The sequence below is a fragment of the Rattus norvegicus genome, chromosome 10 (assembly GCF_036323735.1).
Source record: "Rattus norvegicus strain BN/NHsdMcwi chromosome 10, GRCr8, whole genome shotgun sequence".
NCBI classification, from domain to species: Eukaryota; Metazoa; Chordata; class Mammalia; order Rodentia; family Muridae; genus Rattus; species Rattus norvegicus.
Window position 1 is genome coordinate 97,273,549 of NC_086028.1, and position 26,672 is coordinate 97,300,220.

Sequence of the window (26,672 nt, forward strand, 5' to 3'; positions counted from 1 at the left end):
TAAAATGTCAATGAACTTATTACACATCTGATTATGCTACAGAAGTTGCTGACTTGGCTAAATCTCTCTCTCCCTTGAAAATGTGGATGATATTAATGTACGCTATATTGCCGTTTGACCATAATTATAGATGATGTAGATGGGGTAACATCAGCATGTCTTGTATTTTATTGAATTACTTTCTAGACATAAATACAGTGGTACCTGGAGTCTATTGACATATAGTCACATCTTCAAATCTTAGACTAATAATCACGCTTGTAATACCATGTCTGCTCAAGATGTCTGACATTCCCGGAGTTCCAAACAGAATCTAGATATCCATCAAAAACACACTGTATTCTTTCGCTTTTATCGTTCCTACGGTTACTGGCCCCCCTCTTAGACTTAGCCTACAATGTAAGAAAGCTTACTCTGCATACATTTTAAAGGTTCATATTGAAAGCAGGCAGAGAATCCTAGAAGATCCCGGCTGGATCCCATCCTTAAATCTCCCCTTTGAAATCCTTCAGTTAGAGAAAATCTTTTGAATGCAATTTATTGCAGTGAGTTTTTCTGTTTTCCTTTTCTAATACTGATATTGCTAATCTAACACTGGTTGTGTGTATGTAAGAGAGAGAGAGATGAAGAGAGAGGGAGGAGAGAGAGGAAGGGGTTGTGTACTGGCATATAGGTTGCATGGAGGTCAGAGGTACAGATCTCATGGAGTTGGAGTTACAGGTAATTATGGATGTTGGAAATTTGGATATTGGAAATTTGGTGTTCGGTGGGAGCTGTGAGTTCTCTTATCCAAGGGGCCAACATCTCTCCAAACCTGTTTTTATTTTTTAAAATAACATGTTTGTTTGCTCCCGGATGTATTCATGTATAAACAAAAAAGATAAATACCTTATGTTTTATATAATTACTTTATTATCTCTTCATGAACACAGTTGACTTTAGAGTTAAAGAATTTTTAATATCCCATATGATATTTTCTCTCCTTTCATACTTCCATTTGTTCTAAGGCAAGAGTGGGTTTTAGACTATTTTAAAACAATTAGATAGACTATATTACCTGTGCATTTAACAAACTACACCTTGTTGAAGATGCGCGTGTTTGCATACCTAGTATCTGGTGGGGGTTTGGGCAGGTGATTGTGTTGGATCCTCTGAAACTAGCATTACAGACAATAGAAGTCATCATTTGGGTTGTGGGAATGGAACCCAGGTCAACAGCCAGTGCTTTTAACTACTGAGCCATCTCAATAGCCTCCCAGATATGTTTTTCATATCACAAATTTCACAAATCCTCCCTAACTTTTTCTACGAATATAGGTTAGAAGTTCAACCATCCATGTCTCAATACTCTACTAAATCTGATAGGCTAAGTCCCAAGAACATACACGGTTTGCTTTGCCTCTGTCCCTGTAGATGGCCTCCTATGCTTTTCCCTAAACTTTGTAAGGCAGCCTGTGGCCCTCGTCTTTAAGATGCCACCATTCCTCTGTCTTCACTGCCATTACTGGTCCCTCATGGACCAAATAGCACCCGTGCTCTCAGCTTTCTTGGTGACCTGTATACTGTTCTCTCAGTTGAGAGTGATAGACTCATTTGTGTGTTGACCCAGAGCAGGCAACTGCAGTTACTGTGAATTGGTTTGCAATGGCTCTCTTTTGCCCAGGACACAGCATTTGCCAGCTTTTTATACTGTTTCTGGGCTCTTACATTCTGTCCTGTCTTCTGCAATATCCCAGAGCCTTAAAGACTGTGTGTTCTTTAAGCCAAAGCACCCAATAACTGTTATTCTCATCGTCTTCGCACAGAGAGAAAGTCTTGCCTTCAGTGTTGTCGTTCCCGGTGATACTATCAAACTCCAATGTATAATTTCAATCCAATAGCAATACAGACGGTGCTAGTTAAATGTATCACAGAACAGAGCAAGAGCCATGAATGACCATACTTTTCTATCCCTTCTGTAGAGTGCTGTTCATTTTAAATGCCATGACCAATTAAACTATCTAATCTGCCAGAGCTAATCCACAGCATTAGGTGCTATGGATAACAATAAATGCATGTGTGTCTTTGTGTATACATAGATGAATATATGTGTATGTATACATGCATTTGTGTGAACACATGTATACATGTGAGCCAAAGTATTTGAATAGATGCATACATGTGCATAAGTATATGTGTGCATTTTGTGCATGTGTGAATATACATATATGTGTGATATATGTGTGCTTGTGTGTACGTGTGTATTTTGTGCATGTGTTTATACATGTGTGAGTATATATGTTTGTGTATTGCCTATATATTCATGTGTATATATATGTATATAATATGTATATTATGTATAGGTATAGGTGTAAGCGTATGTACATGTGTGTATATGTATATGTGTGTATACATGTATATATGTTTATCTGAATATGTGCATATATGTATCTGTATATGTGCATATGTGCTTTTGTGAGTCTGTATGCTTGTGTATATATGCATGTGTGTATGTGTATATATGTGCATGTGTTTATGTTAATGTGTGTTTATACATGTATTTATCTGAATAAGTATCTGTGTTTTAACATATATGTGTAAATATGTGTATGAATGTACACATGTGTATGCATGTCTTTGTGTCTGTTTGGATACATACATGTAGTTTGTATGTATGTGAAAATATATGCATGTTAGTGTGTGTCTATTTTCTTTCACTCAGTAGAAATGACTTAACCTAAACATGAAGGTACATGACAAGATCCGTTCACTTTAGCAGTATCTAAACAGAATAGAGGATCCAGGACCATCCTGTTAACTCAGCTCATGCCGAGGCATCCTGCAAGAGACATTGTCAAGTGTCCCCTGACTGTAAATAGTTACCTAACATTACCTCAGAGCATGAGGCCATGTTTGCACAGGAGAGCCAGCCGCCACAGCAGGGCTTAGCCGAAAGGCTGGCTTCTGGAAGTCATTTTCTACCACGTGCACGTTTTTGATAAATCTGCAAAATAACTTAAGCAAGGAGACCTAGGGTGATTTTTCTCCTTTCATTCTCCTTCTTACCTCCGGCCCAATTCAGCTGTAAAACTAAGTCCCCTTTATCACTGCAGTCTCCAGTCCTTAATCCAGTTGACTTTTCTGAGCTTGCTTTTGCACATGCTCGTCCCTTCCTGTGCCACTAAATCGTATCAGCTGCCTTGGATTTGGGGTTGATGGTGATTGCTGAGGTGGGAAAGACAGTGGTTACATTTGTCGGCTACCTTTTCACAAGATGTAGGGATCAAGGAGTGAGGTTTTAGGTGTTAGTGGAGTTTGCAAGGTATATAGATTATATAGATCATTTTTTATTTTTAATTTGTTTCTGGCCATTTACTCTTAGATATAAATCTTGAAATAAGAACCTTATGATAGCTTTCTTTTTTATTTTGTGTTTCATAGACCCTTAAAACATAGCCAAAAAAGACTTATACGTTGAAAAATAGAGTACTGCCTAAACTAGGTTTGTATGTTAATTCATAAAGCAATTCTTCTAGCATCGCCAAGATATTTTGCACATACCTATGTGAGCATGTCACTCTTCCTAGACCCAGTGCATGAGATAAGAAGCTCAATTTGTATTCATTTTTTGAGAATTTTGTATGATGCATTTTGATCAAAGTCACCTTTCCCCCATTAATCCCAGAATGATCTCCCTTCCCTATGCAACCAACATCTCATCCAAAAATTAAGAGAGGTGGGGAGGAGGGAGGAAGGAGGAGGAAGAGGGAGGAGGAGGAGAAGGAGGAGGAGGAGAAGAGAGAGAGAGAGAGAGAGAGAGAGAGAGAGAGAGAGAGAGAGAGAGAGAGTTATGCTCCCAATATACTCCCAGATCTCTGGGCTTCACTAGAACATGGTGTAACTACCAGAGGACACTATCAGTTGACAACAGCTCCTTGGCTAGGGGTGGGACTTCCTGCCCACCTCTCCTCTCCATGTTGAAATTTTGCCTTGGCTAAGCCTGTGGAAGTCTCATGGATGCTGTTTCAAAGGCTTTGCTTCTGTGCAAAGTAACTCAATGATCACATGTTTTTCTGTATTCATCTACCACCCTGGCTCTTAAAATAATTCCATCCCCTCTTCCAAGATGATCTCTGGACCTTTGGGGAAGAGGGTGTTTGTTGTGTTTAGTGCTAAATAATCCAATCTTTTTGTTTCTGTACTTTGAGCAGATGTGTGTTCTATGTAAAGTACCATTTATTACAAAATAAAAAAGAAAGCGTCTCTGATGACACTTGAGAGTTGCACTGATCTAGGGCTATAACTGTAAGTCATTTGAATGCCAGCCCAAGGTTTTAATTGATTCTGTGAGAAGAGTGGTGGGTGTTTGATAAGAGTTAGTTTTACTGCCCTCAGACAAGTCTTCCTTTCACCCAAGTCTCTCTTAGGAATACCTAGCCCACTATGGGTGCTACCATTCCCTAGGCCAAGCATCTTGAATAGTGTAAGGAAGGAGAAAGCTAGTAGCAAGCAAGGATGCACATATTTACTCTGTCTCTGTTGTTGACTATGAATGTGACACTTTCAATTCCCGTCTTGACTTCTCCATAATAAGACACTATACCCTGTACTATAAGCCAAAGACATCCTTTCTTCCCTAACGTGTTTTTTTGTAAGAATAGTTTTATCATAGCAACAGAAATAAAGCTTGTACAGGGGTTAGTATTGTAGACATCATTAACATTATTAGGACTATAAGCGCTCTATCATTTTTATTTCTTCTATTATTCTTATCTTCGTAGTATTTTTACTCCTTGGCAATATATCACTGACCATTCTTTTCCTCTCCCAAGACCAGGAATTTTCAATGGTTTCCTATAATGGCTGAATAAATATTTTCAGCTTGGCTTGGTATAGAGTTTCTTGTCCTACTATGCAGCTGTGTCACAGCATCCAAAGGAAGACACAGCTGACAGCAATGCAAAGAGGAGAGTGGCACCTGTCACCAAGTTCCAGTAAAGCCTTTCACTTTCAGGCACTAACATTTTCATAGATTTTTTTTCATACATGAGCTATCACTCTTCTTTAATTTGATTTGTTTTTACATTTGGTTTTTCTTAGAGTTTCATACATGGGCACTATATGTCCTTTTTAACCCTATACTATACTGCTCCAATTGCTGTCATATCATATACTCCTACTCAAAATAATTACATCTCTTTTTTAAATCTGTAATGTTCACACATACACAACACACACACACACACACACACACACACACACACACACCATGATTTCATTTTCTGTTGTTTGTATGTATGTGTGTAGGGCTGACTATTTGGGATGAGGTAAACTACTGGGAGCTCCTTTCTGGAGATGACTGGCTCTCATTTCCGGTATACCCATTAATTGGCATTTCCTCTGAAGCTCTGCACCCACAGGTGAGTCCTGATGAGAGTACTTTTATCTCAACTGTTTAAAAATACAGAGGGACAAGGTAATAAAGACCACGGCTGGCTTTTGATAATTATTAGTACTAGTCTCTGGCCATATTTTGGCCAATCCCTGCTCTGATACGAGATGTAAGCTTGTGGCTCGGTGCAGGTGAGATCAGTTCTGGGCATAGATAAAATGTACTGGACGAAGAAATTGTAAGAAAGAGGAAGCGGTTATTCCAATTCCCAGATTTCATATGGAATTTAATATACTGAAAGGAAGCTAAATAATACAAATTTTAAAATTGTCAATAACAATGCTTTTGCTAACCAGTGGACCAGCAGTAAACATACAAATTACTAGTTCGACACTGGGTGTACTGCGTGCACTCAAGGATGTGAGTATGTACTTCTATGAGTGTGCAAGCGGAGTCCAGAATGGGTTTTAGTTGTCATGCTGTATCACTATGTCCTCTATGACCTTGAGACAGGCTCTCTCACAGAGTCAGAAAAATCACTACTTCTGCTAGACTTCATGACCAGACCGCTGTCTTCGCAAGACTGTCTTGGACCATCACCCACTACTAAGTTTATTAGCAGGTATAGCCATGTCTAGCTTTTGACGTGGACGCCAAGGATCTGAGCTCACGGCTTCCTGCTTGCTCAGCAAGTTCTCTTACACTGGTTCATTGTGAGGAATCACCGTGTCACTAAAACCATGTGATTTTACAGTAGAACATTCACAAGTCACATAGACCATACCTACCATGTATATGCAAGTTTAATAGTTTGCTCAAATCCAAAATGATACAGCCAGACTGCTAACTAATAACCACACAGTTACAATTTCATTGACAGTGATTCTCAAAGCTTCTGGAAATTCATTCACAACAAGAGCAGAACCACAGCAACCAACTCTTTGACACTTTGTTATTTTCCTGTTAAAGTTGACTCAGTTACTTCTCTCTTGTCTTAGAGTTCTGTGGTAATAAGAAGTATTTGTATAGATGGTCCTAACTTGCCAAGTAGACCCATCTACAGGTGAAGGTCTGGAGGTGAGCCCTATTGTCATAGCCGACTGATTTCTTTGTGCACATCTAACATATTTTTCAAGCAATAAGAAAGCTTTCTTAGCTCACCACTCTCAGAAACGTGCTCCACTATCCCAGGAGTTCCTTTTGGTTTGTCTAAAGGCCCCCACAGTAAATTTCCCCAGTCAAACAGGGACCAAATCTTTTGAAACATCCACAACTACAGCATCACTTCAGGACAGCCGTCTTTCATTCCCATGCAAGCAGACACCAGGATGGAGAGGTAGTGCATATATTACCCACATCTGTCTGCTACAAATCTGACTCAGTTTCATGCTTTTAGGACAAATTCCAGGCAAAGGGCCACTGGGAGAGGCTCCATTTCTCTATACCCCATGCCCAGCCTTGTCAGTTAGGCAGCAGAATAATTTCTTTCATAAGGTCTGTCTTAGCCAAAGTAAACATACCCATGCCCCGTGGCATGAGACCTCTAAAGGGAAGGGACTGTGTTCTGAATTACACTCCAAGGGGAGTTGACCTGAGATCAGATGCCTTAAGACCTGGAAAGCAGTGAGACAGGCGTATATCAAAGATGGGCTTTATCATTTGGTACGGTTGGAAAATCAATTTTCTATATGCGGAGCCATGGCACGGGTAAAACCCACCCCACAGACCCCAGCTTTCCTTCCCCTATGGTAGAAATTAAATGGATGCCGTTTGTCCCCGAATACCGGAGCAACCAGCAACTCCAAGTTGGAAGCAACCATTTAAAAGGGTAGAAAAACAAACTTTTAATAAAGAAATGGAAAGATGTCATATACTTGCACTGATTAAATTAGCAAGAAAATAGAGGCCTGTCCAAACGCCCTGTGCTGCTTCCTCATGCATCTAATGGAAAACTTGTTCCTGGTCCAGGATTTTATTATTATTGTTATTATTTGAAATGCCACTTTCAGGAAAAAAAAAAGAAATTTCCATTCGATACCCACCTTACTAGGGGAGACTCAGTATGAAAATAAAGAGTTGACTCTGTGCAGCAACTGGAGTAGTTGTGAGCCAAATTAAAGTTAAATTTCCATCTGGACCTCAGCATGCTGCCACCCAGAGGTATTTTCGGTGTTTCATTTCTGTCCATTTTAATAGCATAGGTTTTATTTATTCTTTGATAGTTTTGTATTGTAAACAATGTGCATACCATCATCTTGTTCACATGCACACTGAGATACACCCTCCCCAGACCCCGACTTCTCTATCCCGCTCCCCTAGGAACTTCCAAACCTCTTAACTCCACCCATGTATCCCCATGTTCTTTCTCCCACACGAACACCCAGGAGTTTCTTTTTTCCACCCAAGTCCAGGAACTCCCAAACTTGCATTCTACCACCAATCACTAACACCTCCCTCCCACTCCCCATAGGAACCCCCAATTCCTCCCTCCTTCACATTTTATAATAGGTTCTACTTGTTTATCTCCAGAAGACATTCAGGTGGTTCTAAAAGGTAAAATGCTGCTCTGTGAACATCTTAGCCCAATCTCCTGTCTCTAGCGGATTTATCCTTCATATATATATACATATATATATATGAAATGAAATACAGATTAAACTGTCATTGTTGACCATTTGCAAATTGCCTTGTCATATGGAACAAATCACACTTAGAATCCAAGTTATTTTTGAATGGCTTTAAATCTTACACTGGGGGCGGGGGGGCAGAGATAAAAACAGAGGGGCCATGCCTAGGCCCACTTCCAAGTCCAGTAACAAAGTCACTACATGACCTTGCAAAAGTCACATAAGTCTGGTTCTCTAGTTGATTATGCTTTAAATGAGATTGAGAATAACTGTCCTGCTGAGGTCTCTGGTTATATTTAAGCACTCTTTTCAAATTATTGTAAATTTCCTCGAAAACCATTAAATATAGTTTATAACCACGAGCTCTCCAGTCAGGAGCATGAGTACAGATTATCTTATATTGTAAAGAGATTGCTGCTTGAAAAATTCTAACTAAAGTGTGTTGGGTGGTTGGGGATTTAGCAGAGCGAGGCCCAGGATTCAACCCTCAACTTAAAACAAAAAAGCAAAACGAAACAAAACAGGAGAACAAAACAAAAATGTGTGTGTACTCTCTCTTACTTGTAATTACTGAACTTTTGAAATATTACGCTGAGACTAGATTTAAAAGAAATGAAAACTGATAATTTTCACTCAAACTTAAAAAGGGAGTGACTGGAGTGGGGAACTGAAGGGATGTATCTGATATTTTTCATCTAATAAACGGTAGACGTGGTAGAAAATTCCGCAGGCTAATACCAAACTCGAGGTGCTAACCATCTCCCTCCTATTCGGGTGTAGCCAGAACCAAAGCGTCTTGCTTCAGTTTGTGTCACGGATGCTTATAAATTGGTGGGAAAAATAATATAAGATCGAAGAACATGTTCCTGGTAGTCTGAAGTCTTCTCTAATTTGGCAGGCTGTACCAAGGTTGTCTAAAGCTCCTTTAGTTGCTAACTCCTTTGTTGGGAATGTAGCTCTGTGGCAAACCACCCACTCAGCATGTTTGAAACCTAGAATTTAATCACAGAAGCATTAATAATAATAATAATAATAATAATAATAATAATAAATGATGAAAATCAATCTAAAACTCCATGTTTTTTTGAAGATGTATAGGGATGTGTGCCATTAGAAGGTGTTGGAATTTAAAAGTTAAAATTGTTAATTATTTTATCTCCACCAAACCAAAGGACCGTAATATTTTCATGTGTTGGAAGTCACAGCTGTCAGATATTTTCCAGATAGACAGCTGCTATAGAGGGTTCTGGGTGTTCAGTGAGGGTGCTAGGCAAAAGGTCTTTGTCTGCACCGATCTGAGAATCGAGGTGGAGAGAACTGGAAGCTTTTCTGGTGCCTGGAAATGCAATGCTACCTTGCCTAGGGTGGCAGAGAAGGGAGAAGCTGTAAGTGCAAATACTTAAGGATATGAGAAGAACCAGAACATTCTGAGTACCGATTCACTGGAAGAAAAGAGAGAACTGTGACCATTTAGTCCAGGACCATGTCTGAATTGTGAGGCTTATCTTCGAGAAATTCTTGGGAGTTGGGACAAGCCCTTGTCAAGTAAAGCTTATGAGAAGCAACTGGGGCTGAGGCAAACCCAGTGATTCATTTGGTCATCTACAGAAGGGGGCGAAAAAGCTGACTCTGCTATGTGTCATTAAAGCAAAACATGACAGGATGAGCCATTTTTAAGAAACTTTCCTTTGTTTTCAGTTCTGAAGGATAAAATTTCCAGTCTCCTGGCCCAGTAGGTTCAGCTCTCAGAGTTAATACCGCGCCCTCCGTATCCTTGAAAGAAGAACCCCCGTGCCTATGAATGGCATAAAAGTACCGGATCAAGGTAACTATGAGAAGTCTTTTTTGGAAGAGCTCAATTCCACTCGAGAGAAAGGCACCTTCAGCTCAAATTTTCATACTTATTAAAAGTCTCCGAGCATTAGTATCTTGAAAACATAGGAATTTTGGAAAGGTAGTGTTCAAACCTTCCATGTCTGAGCCCTTCTCCATCGACTATCGGCTGCCCACAACAAAGCAGAAGATATTCTCACTGGAGCCTGAAGACCTTTCAAGTCTGTCCCCTGTAGCATTAGTGTTTGAATGAGAAATGCAAGGCCTTGGACTGGGATATTTGAACAAGTAGTCCCCAGTTGATGGCACTGTTTTAAGAAGTCTTTGCTGGAGGATATGCATCCCTGGGGGAAGGCTTTGGGTGCTTATAGTCTCAGCATCCCCTCCCCCACAAAACACACACACACACACACACACACACACACACATGCCCGCACACACACACACGCATGCACCCGCACCCGCACCCCTGCGCGCGCCTGTTCATGTTCTCTGCTTTGTCCCTTAATTTGAAGACCTGAACTCCCTGTTTCCGGTTCCTGCCAGCATGCTTGCTTATTCCTGCCACGCCCCGCTGCCTGGATGGTCTCTTATGCCTCTGGACTATAAGCCAAAATAAACTCTCTCTTTCATAAGTTGCCTTTGTCCTGGTATTTCATTACAGCCACAGAAGAGTAACCAATACAATCAGGTTTTATGAACATTACCTTTTCTTGTCATTAACTGGATAAACTCTTCCTGGCTGATGGTAAGGGGCAGTAGATTTGTGAAATAACTAACCATTTTAAGGAAATTCGTTGTTATAGGAAAATACACTGTAAGGTTGTTTACTGGAATTAAAAGGAGAAACAACGGGGCCGGGGGGGTGGGGAGAAATCCCCAGCCTCTACAATGAACGATGAAATGATATAATTAGGTTTAATAGGTAGACTAAATAAATAGCGGCCAAGGGGAGAAACTAAATCCATTAACTCCGAAAATTTAATCACTGTGCACTTTTTTAGCCCTTGAAAGACATCTCTGTAAAGAAGTAATATGATTTTTAAACGTAGCCTTTTATTAACTTGAAGTCAAGTGATTAAAATGCGCTCATGCGTAATGACGTAAGTGTTTGGAAGGGATACGTGCTCTAAAGGAAGACTGGAAACAACCACACTCCAGAAATATCCTTACCCTGTTCTCTGTCCCATTTCACTGTATCATTTTACTATAGTTTTAGTAGTAACTTTACCATCTGCCTTAATTTCTTTGATCAGTTCCTTAAGGTAGAAAAACAAAACAAAACAAAAAAAAAAGAACATTGCACTCAAAGTTGAAACTGAATTGTTTCCCATTTGAACAGTAATAGAGATTTGATACAAATAAAAATTTAATACATAACAGAGACGTTTTGCCATGAAGATGGGGAAAGAGCCTACCAGAATAATTTGAGAATAGGTCAGGTGATTTCCACCTTTAAAAAGAAATATTTTTTTAATAAAAGTTTAAGTTCCACAGTAAAGACCCTTTCCGGGTACGAACAAGAGAAATGGCTTTAAAGAGGAACATGTAAACTATTACAGGCAAGAAACTCATTTTAACCTACCGAAAGCGCTCAGCCCTCCAGAACCACAGGGTGGGGTGTTAGTCTATAGCGGTATCTTTTTTTCCCCTCCTGAACACCCACAAAGAAACATTCAGTGGCCAGTACTAGCTCGAGAAACCACACGCCCAAGGGAGTATGTCAAAAGCCCCTTTACAGAGTCTAAATGGAGGGAGAGGCCGGGCTCCGTTTTCACACGTCTCCTTGGATTTCAAGCTGACCCAAACAGACATTTATGGTCCTCTGAAGAGGCCACAGCACCGAGTGAGCTTCCTATCAGCCAACTGACAGCAACAACTGCACCTTCTGAGTTACCTAAGTGTGGCTCCTTAGCACTTAATCTTTTGAGTTTCCCTTGGCCCAGTAACACGAACCAACGAGCAAATCCATTCCACTAGCTGGCTCTTGAATCCCTACATCCATTAGTCTGGGGACAGAAGCCAGGGATACAAACTAATTAGAGAAGCAAAGCTTCATTTTCCTTAAGGTTAATGAAAAGCCGCTGCTGTCCTACGAGCCTCAACCTTTCCCGGGTTCCAATCGTCTGCTTTGATTTGGAGTTTTAAAAATACGAGGGGGCCATGTTCAAGTTCTCTTTCTATAAGCATCTGGTATCTGCGCAGGAAACAAAAAATAAAAATAAATAAATTAAGAATCTAGGGTCTCTATTTTATATTATAATATACAACTTGACGTTATATTTGACTTTTAGTGCCTGAGACTGAGCAAATGAGGGGATTGGCTCTCATTCCAGTAGCTGGAGCTGAGGGCACCTCAGTAATGCTTGCCCAGCATGTCAAGGCCTTGAGTTCAAACCCCAGATGCTCAAAAACAATAAATAAATAAATTCCAGGGTTTGACCTCCGCCAGGAAGATGACTTCAGTCTGCATTGCCGACTCTTAACTGAACGTTCTACTCAAGCTCCTGGTGAAGGAAATTCCTCAGGAACATCCACACAGAAGTGTTCTTGATGATAACAGACAGCCAAAGACACAGTGGTGAGCTGTTCTGAGATTTCAGAGGGGATATAGTTTTGACAGATGAAAGGGTGCATTACTCATTTTCATACACTCACATCAGCATATAAGCATATTTATGTACACATGCACATGTGTGCAACTTGCCCTGATAACAAACCTCTATCCTAATGGGTCTAGTAAACTTACAACTAGATGGTCAATTATTGCTCTTTGGTTAATTGTTTAAATGTCTGCTTTATTCTTTCCTCTGTTTTTATAGTTCAGAGTCCCCTGGCTTTCCGCTCACTTCAGACTCTATGTCAAGTCTTTAATATGTCCCCAGAGTCCTCCACTGGTCATCCATTGAGCCCTGTGCACATGAGGAGACAAAAATCAAACATGTATGTGCACCTTGTTTTAGACATCAGGGAAAAAGTGTCTTAGGTGCACTGTGCTTAAAATGTTGACTGGGTCAGCATCTCCTATTTTTAAAATAAGATTTAATTATTTCAAAGGTTTGTCATGCTATTTAAGTTTAAAAAATGTTGAAGAATCCGGATGGTTTGCTATGTTAAGTCTGTATGTTTGTGCATATATATATATATATATATATATATATATATATATATATATATATACATATATACATATATATATCAATACAAGTATTATATTACCTCAAGTATAGTCTGTTTAGAAACTTTTTATCAGAGGAGTACATAGATTCAGAGTCATGTAAGACTCAGATATCAAGGCAACTACAGCAGTGTGGTATCTAATCTCACTAATCTCACCAGTCTGGAGACCGAAGGAGGTTGCTGGAGAATAAATAGGAAGCCAGCCAGGTCAACAAGGCAAGAAGCAGCCAGGACTATGCTTGCAGTAAGATCTTGTTACAAGAACAAAAACACATAAAAGGAAAAGCAAAAGCAACAACAAAAACAAAATAATAAAACAACCAACTCTGTGTGCACACATGCACACTCATTCATGCATATGTGCAAACACACACACACACACACACACACACACACACACAATCTTTTCCATGGACACAAAAGAAACCATTATGTTCTTAGAGAATTCAGTGAACACAAAAATCCAAATAGAAAAATCAATATTTAGAGTGAAATCAAGAGCTAAGATTCCTGTGCCCCAAGTTTCCAGGGATATCTATTCCCTGTTAGAGACTTGAACTAGCTTAGTTTTGTTTTTAATATGTTATATGGTTATTGTTTGTACAACGTTGGCATTAAGTGATAAGATTCCTCCGTCTAGTGGCTTTGTGACTTAAATATCTAAAATAAGTAAAGGGAGAGAAGGAGAATTCCTTCCAGTGCAGAGCTGAAGCACACAGTCTTATCTGAATCACCTTTCTGTATATATTCATGAACTGTGATTTTGAAAACTAAATGAGAAGATTGGGTTTATGAATAGAAGCCATCTCTAAGAGTAGGGAGGGGGAGTCGTTATCACAATTTTGAGGTCTCTTTGGAGTGTTCTCCAGGAGGCGTTTCACAATAAAGCAAGATATTTATTTCTCCATTGGGTTTGTGCTTGGCTTAATGTTTTAGGCAGTGTGGTTTTTCTTTACAACAGGAACCCGTTCCCATGTAGAGTAGCAGTGTTATCTGTCGGGAAGGCACTGGCTGTGCAGTGTATAGTTAATTGGAAAGAGAAAGGTGGCTTGAATTATTGAACAAGCTTGACTTCTATGCTCCTCAAAGCTGCTGCAAGAAATTGAGCTTGGTTTTAGCCACACTCTTGTCTTCTATTCTTTCTCTCACACCTGCTCCAGTGTAAGTCAAGGTGTGAAAAATCAGAGCCCACTCAAGCCATGAAGTTTGCGGGGAATAGGTGTCAAACAGAGTTGTGATTGTAAGAAAGAAAAATATGGCTACTCTCATTTTGGTATTCGAGCCCTAGACAGAGGTTTGTTTCTTATTACATTTCTCTTTTTCATGTTATCTGTGCATTATTTGACCCAATGTAGAAGACAATGTGTTTCAGTTATGATTTGTGATGAAACATAATGTCTAGATAGATAGTTAATTCAATTTGACAAATTAAATTATGTCAAAAGTCATTTCTATAAACTGAACATCATCGATATTGTGTTGATATTCACCATAATATTTAAAATATTCTCTAAAGTTATCTGCAAAGTAAAATCTAAGTGAACTCATCACAAATACTTACAAGGCCATTCAAATTTCACTTCACTCCATTTTCTTTCCTTCAGGAAAGAGGTAGATCGTTAATAAACTAATTTGAGTGCGAAAACTTTAGATGAACAGTATATATTCTAACTTCAATTTAAATCTGACTGCAAAGCTATATATTTTATTGAGGAATGTACAATAAAGCAAATATGTGTTGCAGAATGCAGAGACCTTGTCCTCATGTCCTGAGAATGTTCTTGAGAACTAAAATCTCTTGTTCACCTCTTTTAAAGGAAGTGTGGAATCTTCTAGATTCTGTTGATCCTGGAAAAGTCCCGACAGAACTTTTATATTGAATTAAACTGTGATATTCGAGGAAATGTTGAGACCTGAATGCTCTCACTTTACGTTTTGTTCTACTTTCAAATTATAAGGGTCTAGGTGAGATCCTGAGAGGGAGAAGTTGATCTAAGGACACATGGAGATATGAGAAGGGTGGCCATATCTGACTAGCGAGACACTGTATCTGAGCAGGGATCACCCAAAGAGAAAACAGGTACAGCAAAGAGACAGAGAGAGCATCTATGCTACATCTTACTGCCGATGGATTAATATCTGGTGCCATTTGATGTACAGACATGGAGTGGATGTCTGTACTACACGTCACTCACAGTTTCTATGCTTGGAAATTCACAAGGAGACTAGATTACCCGGCCAAAGAACATCCAGGTGTCTTCCTATCTTCACTTCCCATAGTACCAGGACTGGGAATACAATCAGGCAACATCATACCCAATTTTCATGTGGGTTCTGGGATCAAGTTCTGGTGGCCATGTTCCTGACTTTTAAAATTGCCTTCTCTTGCTTTACCAACTGAGCCACCTGGCTTCCTCCCTTTCTCACATCTTAAAGGTTGATATTGGCGTAGTTCTCAATCCCATTGGTCTGTGGTAGGGACTGCACTGGTGAGCTACGACCATGCTGACCACATAGTGAAGACTATGGTGGACTGCTGAAAAGAAACATTTGCAAAAGAAATATAAACTACAGAGGTGCAGCTCCCTCTACTTGGAGCATAAAGGTTTTGTTGAGACTTGTGCTATTCTGGTTTTTGCAGGGAATATCATTTAACAGCAACAACAGAAGTCATGAATAATAGAATACATGCCTGGGCTGGGGAGGTAGTGCAGTGACTTAACATTAGCCTAGCGTGTCCAAGGTCTGCGTGCAATCCCCACTCTCTCAATAAAATTAGACATCAGGATATATCTAGATCCATATTTATGACTATTCGGATATATTTTAGTCAATTGGCCCAGATTCATAAGTATAGTATTAAGTCTTTGTAGGGCAAGGCTGTCGGCTGGAACTCATGGTAAACTTGAGGTGATTGTGCTGGTAATTTTTATGTCAGCTTAGCTAGAATCATCTAAAAGGAGGGAATCTCAAATGAGAAAATGCCTTCATAACACCGAGCTGTAGACAAGCCTGTTGGGCATTTTCTTAAACAGTGATTGATGGGAAAGGATCCAACCCATTTTAGGTGTTACTTATCCCTAGCCTTATGATCCTGTGTTTTATAAGACTGTAGGCTGAGCAATCACAAAGAGCAAGCCATTAACTAGAACTCCTCCATGAACTCTACACCAACTCCTGCTTCCGGATTCCTGTCCTGCTTGAGTTCCTTCAGTGATGAACAGTGCTATAGAAGCTTAAACTCAATAATCCTTTTTTTCCCCTCAAGTTGCTTTTGGTCATGATGTTTCATCACAGCATGATAACACAAAGACAGAAATTGGATAGTGTGATATTTCTGTGACAGATATGGCCATGTCATTCTGGGAAGATTATAGAAGCACTTTGCAACTCTGGGGCTAAAAGAGCCAATGGGTGTTAAAGCTTGGTGAGCTGTTCTGTGGGAGCTGGGAGGAGAACAGAGTGTTGAGAGAAGTAAAGATGACAGAGGCCAGATTTGGGGATTCCAGAGGGAAGTTTAGCAGTCACTTTAAGACTCTATTAGGACCATTGTGTATTTTGAGTTAAGAATTTGTCGTTCTGGTTCGATGGGGCTAAAGAATCAGCTGTGATCAAGATACTCGAACCACTAAGATTTGCTGGCATAATTGATGCTGGCCATGGAGAAGCAAGAAATTAGCAAGTATTAAGATACCATATTCATTGACATTAAATGTTGTTCAATTCCTGAGGGATATTACACAGGAGCTGTGTTCCAAAGGTAGCCAAGGTTTCATCGTGTTAGCAGCCAAACGTGGTTCTTTAGGAGTCACGCAGGCTGTATTGGTTTTGAAGGCATTAAGGAGTCATGGAGAGCTTCAGACTGTCATGGCAGGGCTGGAGTCCCCGAAGAGAGCCCAGGAGAAGCTATTAGTAAGTATGTAGCACGGCTGTAGGAGGGAATCCTTGTATTGTACAGAGGTCACCACCTCTAAGGTCAGCAGCAGCCTTAGACTTGGAGCCAGCCTGGTCTTAAGAGACAATCTATGTGAGGTGGGGCCACAGAAGTGTCCCAGACACCTTGGAGGAGTTCATGAGACCATGAGTGAATCACCCACATTGGCCACTGAGTTGGGAGCTTGACTTTTCTTTGTTGGGATTGTGACTCTGCCTTAGTGCCTCCCTGTTGAAATACAAAGGTATTCAATTGAATTTACTTTTGCTTTCATGGGTGCTAACAGTTGAAACACCTTGAACTTTTAAGAGATATTTTAGAGTTTTACAGACTTTGAGCTTTAAAGGAAACTGGCTATTTGGAAGAGACTTTTTAAAGAGTCAGACATTAAACATGTTAGGACTTTTAAATTTTGGAATGTTGGCACTGCAATGTTGATATTAATGTATCATTTTGTGCATGAACACGAAAGAGAAGGCTATGACTTAACAGTGATATACTTGTATGTCAATTTGATAAGAGGTCCTTGTGCTGACAAGACTTACGTTAACACAGGCTAGAGTCATCTGACGGAAGGGAACCTCAATTGAGAAAATGCATCCATAAGATTTGTCTATAAAAAACCACTCTTGGGTATTTTTTAATTAGTGATTGATGTAAGAGGGCCCAATGCATTCTGGGGGTTGTCATCTCTAGGGTGCTTTTCCTGGGTTCTGTGAGAAAGTGGGTTGAGTAAGCAGTGAAGAGCAAGCCATTGGTCGACAATCCTCCATGGCCGCCTCTACTTCAGTTCTTGCTTCCTGGTTCCTGCCCTGTAGGCTGAACTTTTTCAAAAGCTGCTTTAACAAGGGTTGTGAAATGCTTCAACCTCCTTTCTAGCCCACTGAGCAAAGCCAGGGGAGAGAGATGGTTCATAGGATGGGGGGGGGGGATGTGGTTCTCTGGGGAAATTCCAACTTTCATTATCAGGATATCAGCAGTCCTGTCTAATCGGCAGACACCAAACAGGAGTCACTAGCAGAGGCATGATTCAAGAAGAAAATGCAAGGCTCCACCGAGTTGGCATGAATCTGCCAAAGCAGCAAGAAGCAGCCAGAATACCAGGAGAAGTTCTTAGCCACTTTTCTTTCTATGAAGTCACGAAAGCAAAGATCAGTGAAGACCAGCAGAGCATTGCAAGTCGAACTGTCTGATGGTGATCTTTATACTCTTTCCAAACATCACACATCCTCTCAAGTGTCTGCTCCAGCAAAACATCCTCTCATAAAACAGCTTCCAGGAAAACATCGCATGGTACAACTGAGTCTCCACAAAGAAACTAGAATTTTCATCACAGCGACAGTAACCCTAACTAAAACATTGGTAGTGTGAATTATGAAGGCTCTTTGAAGGCTAGAGTTATGAAGGTAGTTCTTCTGAGGTTACTCAGTCTTTTCTTATCAAGCCTTCAGTTGGTCTGATGAAACCTTACCGCATAGTAGAAACTTATATGTTTTACTCAAAGTCTATCAATTTAAATGTGAACCACAGCTAAAAAATAATCTTCCTGTACTATCCTACTGGTGTTTGACCAGACGTCTCAATACCATAATATAGTTAGGACAATACTTAAAATTAGCAATCATGGCCAAAAGCCACTGCATACTCATCAGAACTAATCTACTGAACTATACTAGGTTATTTTTTATTGATGGATAATATTCTAAGTATATGGACCTGTTTCTTGCTCTTACACCTATAGAATTTTCGCTGTTTTCAGCTGCAGGCTATTACCACAGGTGCATGCTGGGCCACACTTTTCAGCCTGCGTGATTCATACCAAGGATGATTGCTGAATTTTATACTAAGATTAGCTTTGCAAGGTAGTGGAAAGCTGTTGTCCAAAGTAGCTACAGGAGTCTGCACCCCGGCTAGTCACAAGTGTCATTCCCACCATTCCCTTTCATCAATATCATTGAAAACATCAATTTTCTGCATCTGCCTTCTTATTATATGTATATAGTGCTATTTTATTTTATTGTGTTATTTGCAGTCGATTACTGATATAAGCTGAGAAATTTTTACTAGGCCTGATTTTCTTCCAGGAAGCATTTCTTAATTTATTAATGGGCATGATGTTAATTTCTCTTGGGAGAAACTTTTTCCATACCCAGACTGAGACAGACAGACAGTTTCCTGTCTCTCCTCGTGTTGGTAGATGGAGTGTTGCCTATTTCCATGTTCTAAGGCTTGGGTTTCTTTCAGAGACTTGATTTGTGTAGGAGTTTCAGCATGAACTCTTCTCAGTGGACCCAAAGGCATTCATGGCTTCTGTTCTTGGCTTGGCAGTAAGGCTCCTTTGGGCTGGACACTATGACTCCATGACTCTGTTCAGTATGATAACCCTCATGACTTCTAGAACATGTCAGCACGCCATTCTTCATATCATGACTGGATACTTTCTAAACTTCCTTTAAAAGTAGTCTCTTTGTTTGTAATTTAATACCCAAATATTTTTCAAAATTTATAGGGATACGTTAGTTCTAAAATAAAAATTAATGAAGATTCATGAGTGGTTTTCTTTGGTATACTCTAGAAAGGAAGAAATAATTTTTGGAAAAAAATAAATATCCAAGTTACTAATCTTCAGAAAAACCAAAATAAACAGATGGGAGGAAGCAATAAATAAGAGATATAGTTTTAATTTAAAATTTAAAAGTAGAATAAAATAACTTAAGTAAAAAAAACCCTCTATTTTAAAAGAATATATAAACCTGTATGTGTGTGCATGTACGTGTATGTGTACATATGTATTATTTATCTTTGTATGTATTAGTGTATATATGTATGTTCAGAATTTCCAAGAGAGGCACAGACAAATTATATGTTAAAAATATAAAATATAATTACATATTACAATTATATATTTGTATGTATGTGTATAAAAGTCTATTTAAAAAGAATATGAAAATCTACTCAATGCTTATAAATTGGACAACATGGATGAAAAGGGCTGAGGTAATATGATTGTTGGAAAATCTACTACCTGCATTCCACTTAAGCCCCCAACTGAATTCCAGCTAATCCTCTTTCTTGCGCAGAAATTAAACCCATGCTGAGCATTTCAGGGCTTTCACCCTGTCTACTCACTCTGGAACCAGGTAACAACTAAGGACAGTCTCAGTCCTGTTATCAAATTAGTATGGAAAGTTTTGTGACATGGTATGCCACAAAATGAACCTGAATCTCAAGGCATTTCACCATGGGAAATAATTCATAACGACCCATTATACTGAATGTAAACACATAAATAAAGATAAAATTCAGGAGAGTAGAGCTTCTGAAACTACTGACCAGGTAAATACACGTACTCACACACTCACAAACACATATATACACACATACACATACATACACGCACTAATTTTTCTCAAATTTAAATCATGTGGTATCTTTGTAAAATTGGTCAGACAAAATGCCTTGGTGATATATCAAGGACATTTCCCATTAAAAGAAAAACAGCTGTTAAGGAAATATTACTGAATTAGAAATGTCTGCTCTTTAAACAATATTTCAATAAGATGAAGCTAGGCTACATATTAGAAGAAACAGTTTATTATATAATATAGCTTTAACATGCTTCTTATATACATATATATTTAACAGACACACACACACACACACACACACACACACACACACACAGAAGACTGACTATTCTGGTGATGGTGGCACACGCTTTTAACCTCCGCACTTGGGAGACAAGGGCCAACAGATTTCTGAGTTTGAGTCCAGCCTGGTCTAAAGAATGTGTTCCAGGACAACCAGGGCTATACAGAGAACCCTGTCTAGAAACAAAACAAAACACACAAACAGAAAAGAAAACCAGAAGACTGGCTCTTAATAACAAAACGTTTACCAGAATGAAACCTCCTGTGTGTCTGTCCAGAGTGCAAGAAACAAAGTAAGCAGAAAAATCTGGCAACAGGAAGTACAGAGGGTGGGGAGCTGTCACTCTGATTGGCTAGCAGGTGTGCCAAACACTGGCCCAGCTTGCAAAGCTGTCGGACACTACCCTATACCAATTCCCCAAACACATCAGCAAACACACTCCAAGGTTTACATCTCAAAGACATAAATGTCTAGGGTTACACAAAAATCTGTTCAGTGTGTGGATTTTTTTAAAGCTGTTTTATTCATGCTCCCTACAAAACGGAGAGTTATAAAACGTCCTTGAGCACATGGATGGATAAGCCAACTATGCCCATACAGTGGAATATTCCAGCCATGGGAGAAGAGCATCTCCTGACATGTGCAATGACAACATGAAGTTTACGCACACATGTAGTATGTGGTCTTAAATAGCTGTCGGCTGTGGAAACACATAACTGAAGGGACATGGTCATACCTCCACTGGCGGTGGGGAAGGACGAAAGCTAGGCACAGAGACCAGAGGTAGGGATCTATTGAGATCATGTAACCCTTGTGCTTCATGTTCATGATGATATTTTAGTTTTGTCAACTTTCTAGAACTATCTACTAAACAGTTAATATGTGCACTAACACACACACACACACACACACACACACACACAAGCAAGGACACACATATTTTAAAGTACTTTCATGCCTTTGTACTAATCTTTCAGAGTTACCTTCTTGTTACAAGGTATCTTTTTCTAACCACCTGTATAGCGTCGTAGCTTTCACCCTACTACTCAAGAACTAGATGAACCCATTCACAGCCGTCTTTCTCATGTTCTAAGCTAGTATTACATCCCTCAACTCCTTAACCAAGATGAAGTCTACGGCAATTCTGCTCCCTCATCCCATTTCCAGTAACATTACCACTTGGGTTTCCCTACATCTTCCCCGCCCTAAGGAGAAGCACCCCCTCCCTTCTGTGGGGACGAGTTTCTTGGTGAGAAGAGGATGTTTCCACCCACCTCTGTATATTGACACTTGCTCCGCTCCTGGCCATAAATCACTTGGTGACATCACATTGTTGCTATAAATCCGTGAACAAATAAGCTCTCCTTCCATTAGGGAACATAAACCGGTCCATTTTGGGGCTCGGGCTGCGTACTGTTTATTGGTTCCTTGTTGCTTTCAGGGTTTTTGTAAGAGAGCATCCAGTGTTTCTTTCTGGCCCCACTCCAGAGGGCCGTGTTAACACTGCCCAGTTTCCAAGATATTTGGTGGGAGCAGGGCATAACAGAGCCACATTTTCCATCAGGGACCTGCTCCGTCTTCGTTTCTTTTTCCCAGATGAACGAAACCCGCTGTTTTATGAGGATCTTCAAAGAGGTTACACAGTAGCTTGCTTTACTACTACTACGAATATGGGTTCTGCCACTCAGAAGAGAAGTCACGTGACAGTGAAACCCAGAGCTTGCGAAAGCTAAAGAGTACATTCAGGATTAACATCGCTATTTGACTATGAATTATGTACGTATCTTAGGGAGAGTGGGTCGGGAGCTACTCTGTTGGCCCAGGTGTAGAGAGAATCATGAGCTCGCGTGGGTGAGCCGCGCCCACCGTGGCGAGGCTGCCTGTAAGCCTCAAGCATTAAGAGCAGGAGAAGTGTGTGTCCTGCCCATCCCTTCCTGCAGCATTGGAAATATGAAATGATGCCCCTGTTCCCGAGGTTCCGAACTTCGGCCCAGTTGTTTCTCTTCATCTTCCCTATGTCGGGGCTTTTGGTTTAAGAGCTAAATCAGGAGTAAGTGGGAGTGAAGCCAAGACAGTTTCAAGACCTATCATTTTTGTTTAAGAAAATACATCGTAGGAGACATTCAACTCTACATACATATGGATAGATATATATGCATATACATGTATGCATACATACAATGAATATATACATATATACACGTATATGCAATGTATATATACATATATACACATGTATGCATATATGTATTTGTAAATCGCACATGTACATATCTTTATACAAACAGAGTAAATAATGATTAGTTACTGAACACTGTCAGTTGTGGGTGAAAGCACCTTCAGGATATTTACTGTTTTCGTTTTGTTTTGTATTGTTTTTCCCTCTTGCTTTTGGGATTAAGTTACAGGGTACTACAGACACTACATGTCTGTCATGCTGTCTTTATGGTTTTTGTTTTCAGCTTTTATGTAACAAAAATGAGTGAACTATGATGAATATCTTCACGTGCAATATTTTCTATATTAGGGAAGTAAGTGCCTATTTTAAGGAATTCTCTTTTAATCAAAATCTAAAATTTACTCTGTTTTTCCTTAATACTTTAGAAGAAAATTTACAGATAATTTTTTTCCAATAGTAGCTGGTTTAATAAATTTTTTTTACTCCTAAAAATGTGATTAGCAACTTTACCTTATATATAATGCTACTTTTGTTTTTAATCATGCATCATTAATGTAATATGTTGCTTAGGATCTGATAAGGCAGAAGACATTTTAAGAGACATGTGGGGGGTTGGGGATTTAGCTCAGTGGTGGAGCGCTTGCCTAGCAAGCGCAAGGCCCTGGGTTCGTTCCCCAGCTCCGAAAAAAAAAGAAAAAGAAAAAGAAAAAAAGAGACATGTGGTGATTTATTAGTAATGAATGATACAAAGAGGAATCAATAATAAAAACATGTACACAGATGCTCAATTTACAACAACTAAGAAACAGAAGGGCCCAGATGTTCCTCAACTGATGGACAGATAATGAATATGTGGGATATTTACACAATAAAATTCTATTCAGCTGTATAGCAAATAATATAGTGAAATCCCCGGTAAGTCAACACAACTAGAAGATATTACAATGAGTGAAGTAACCCAGACCCAGGAAGGCAAACATCACATACTCTCTTTCATCTGCGGATCCTAGACCTGAAACTTTAGGCCTGAGACTACAATAGCTGGAGTAATAGATAGAAATGGGCCTTTCAGAACGATGCAGAAGGTACCCAGGAGAGGTATACTAGCATGCATACTAGAAAGAGAAAAGCCGGGGATAGGAAGGGAGAAGGAGAGGGCAAAAGGAAAGAAGTATAAATAATACTGAGGATGCTGGGAAAGCCAACAAGAAACTTACTATTTTATAACAGTACTTATTAAATGCCCATATCTATCAATAGATAGATAATAGATATAGATGATAGATAGATAGATAGATAGATAGATAGATAGATAGATAGATAGATAGATAGACAGACAGATGATAGAGATTAGATAGACACAGACAGACAGACAGACAGATAGATGATAGAGATAGATAGATAAATAGATAGATAGATAGATAGATAGATAGATAGATAGATAGATAGATGATATATAGAAATTAGATAGACACAGACAGATAGATAAATAGATAGGTAGATAGATAGATAGATAGATAGATAGATAGATAGATGATATATAGAAATTAGATAGATAGACACAGACAGATAGATAAATAGATAGATAGGTAGATAGACAGATAGGTAGATAGATAGATAGATAGATAGATAGATAGATAGATAGATAGATAGATGATAGAGATTACATAGACACAGACAGACAGATAGATAGATGATAGAGATTAGATAAATAGAGAGACAGACAGACAGATAGATGATATAGATAGATAGATAGATAGATAGATAGATAGATAGATAGATAGATAGATAGGTAGATAGATAGATGATATATAGAAATTAGATAGACACAGACAGATAGATAAATAGATAGGTAGATAGATAGATAGATAGATAGATAGATAGATAGATAGATAGATAGATGATATATAGAATTAGATAGATAGACACAGATAGATAGATAGATAGATAGATAGATAGATAGATAGATAGATAGAGATTAGATAGATAGAGGCAGACAGACAGATAGATGATTGATAGATAGATAGATGATAGAGATTAGATAGATAGGGACAGACAGACAGATAGATGATTGATAGATAGATAGATGATAGAGATTAGATAGATAGGGACAGACAGACAGATAGATGATAGAGATTAAATAGAGACAGACAGATAGATGATCGATAATGTATATATACATATATGCATACTTACATTTTTACATCCATACATTTATCTTTTCTTCTCTATATCCTATATTTATTTATTTTTACACCCCAGATTTTATTCCCCTCCCAGTCCAACCCCCCGGTGGGTTCCACGTCCCATACCTCCTCCTCACCCGCCTGCACTCTCCCACCCCACCATCTCCACAAGGATGTCCCCACCTCACCCGCCCCATCACCCCTAAATTTCCTGAGGCCTCCAGTCTCCTGAGAGCTAGGTGCATCTTCTCTGACTGAACCCAGGCCCAGGAGTTCTCTGCTGTATATGTGTTGGGGGCCTCATCTCACCTGGTGTCGGCTGCCTGGTTGGTGATCCAGTGTCTGAGGGATCTCAGGGGTCCAGGTTAATTGAGACTGCTGGTCCTCTTACAGGGTAGCCCTCCTTAGCTTTTCCCTAATTCAACCAGAGGGGTCAGCAGCTTCTGTTCATTAGAAGGGTGCACATATCTGCATCTCACTCTTTCAACTGCTTGCTGGGTATTTTGGAGAGCAGTCGTGATAGACCCCCTTTTGTGAATGCCTCATAGCCTCAGTAATAGTGTCAGGTCTTGGGGCCTCCACTTGAGCTGGATCTCACTTTGGGCCTGTCGCTGGTCCTTCTTTTCCTCAGGCTCTGCTCTATTTCCATCCCTGAATTTCTTTCAGACTGGAAGAATTATAGGTCAGAGCTTTGGCTGTGGAATAGCAACCTCATGTCTCATTTGACGCCCTGTCTTTCTGCTGGGGGTGGATTAAATAAGATACCTCTCCCCACTGTAGGGTCTTTCATCTAGGGTCCTCCCCCACTTTGAGTCCTGAGAGTTTCTCACTTCCCAGGTCTCTGGTACATTCTAGAGGGTCTTCCCAACCTCCTTGCTCCTGAGATCACCTGACTCCATTTCTGCTGGCCCTCAGGGCTTCAGTCCTTTTCCCAACCTAATACCAGATCATGTTCCCCTCTCCCCTAACCCCCATCCCTTTTTCCTCCCCACTTATGGTTGTTTGCTTCTCCTTTCCAAGTGGAACTAAGGCATCCTCATTTGGGCCCTTCAGCTTGTTGATATTTTTGAGTTCTGTGGACTATATCTTGGGTAATCTGTACTTTTTTTTTTGCTAATATCCACTTATTAGTGAGAATGTATCATACATTCCTTTTGGGTCTAAATTACCACACCCAGGATGACATTTTCTAATTCCATCCATTTGCCTGAGCAGTACTCCGTCGTGTAAATGAACCACATTTTCTGTATCCATTCTTCTGTTCTGGGACATCTGGATTGTTTCCAGCTTCTGGCTATCACACATAAGGCCGCTATGAACTTAGTGGAACGTGTGCCCCTGAGGCATGGTGGGGCGTCTTTGGGGTATATTCCCAAGAGTGGTATTTCTGGGTCTTTAGGTAAATCTATTTCTAATTTTCCAAGGAACCTCCAAATTGATTTCCAGAGTGGTTGTACCAGTTTGCAATTCCACCAGCAATGGAGGAGTGTTCCTCTTTCTCCACATCCTTGCCAACATGTGCTGTCAGCTGAGTTTTTGATCTTAGCCATTCTGACTGGTGTGAGGTGGAATCTCAGGGTCGTTTTGATTTGCATTTCCCTGATCACTAAGGACTTTGAACATTTCTTTAGGTGCTTCTCAGCCATTCGAGATTCCTCTATTATGAATTCTCTGTTTAGTTCTGCACCCCGGTTTTTGGTTGGGTTGTTTG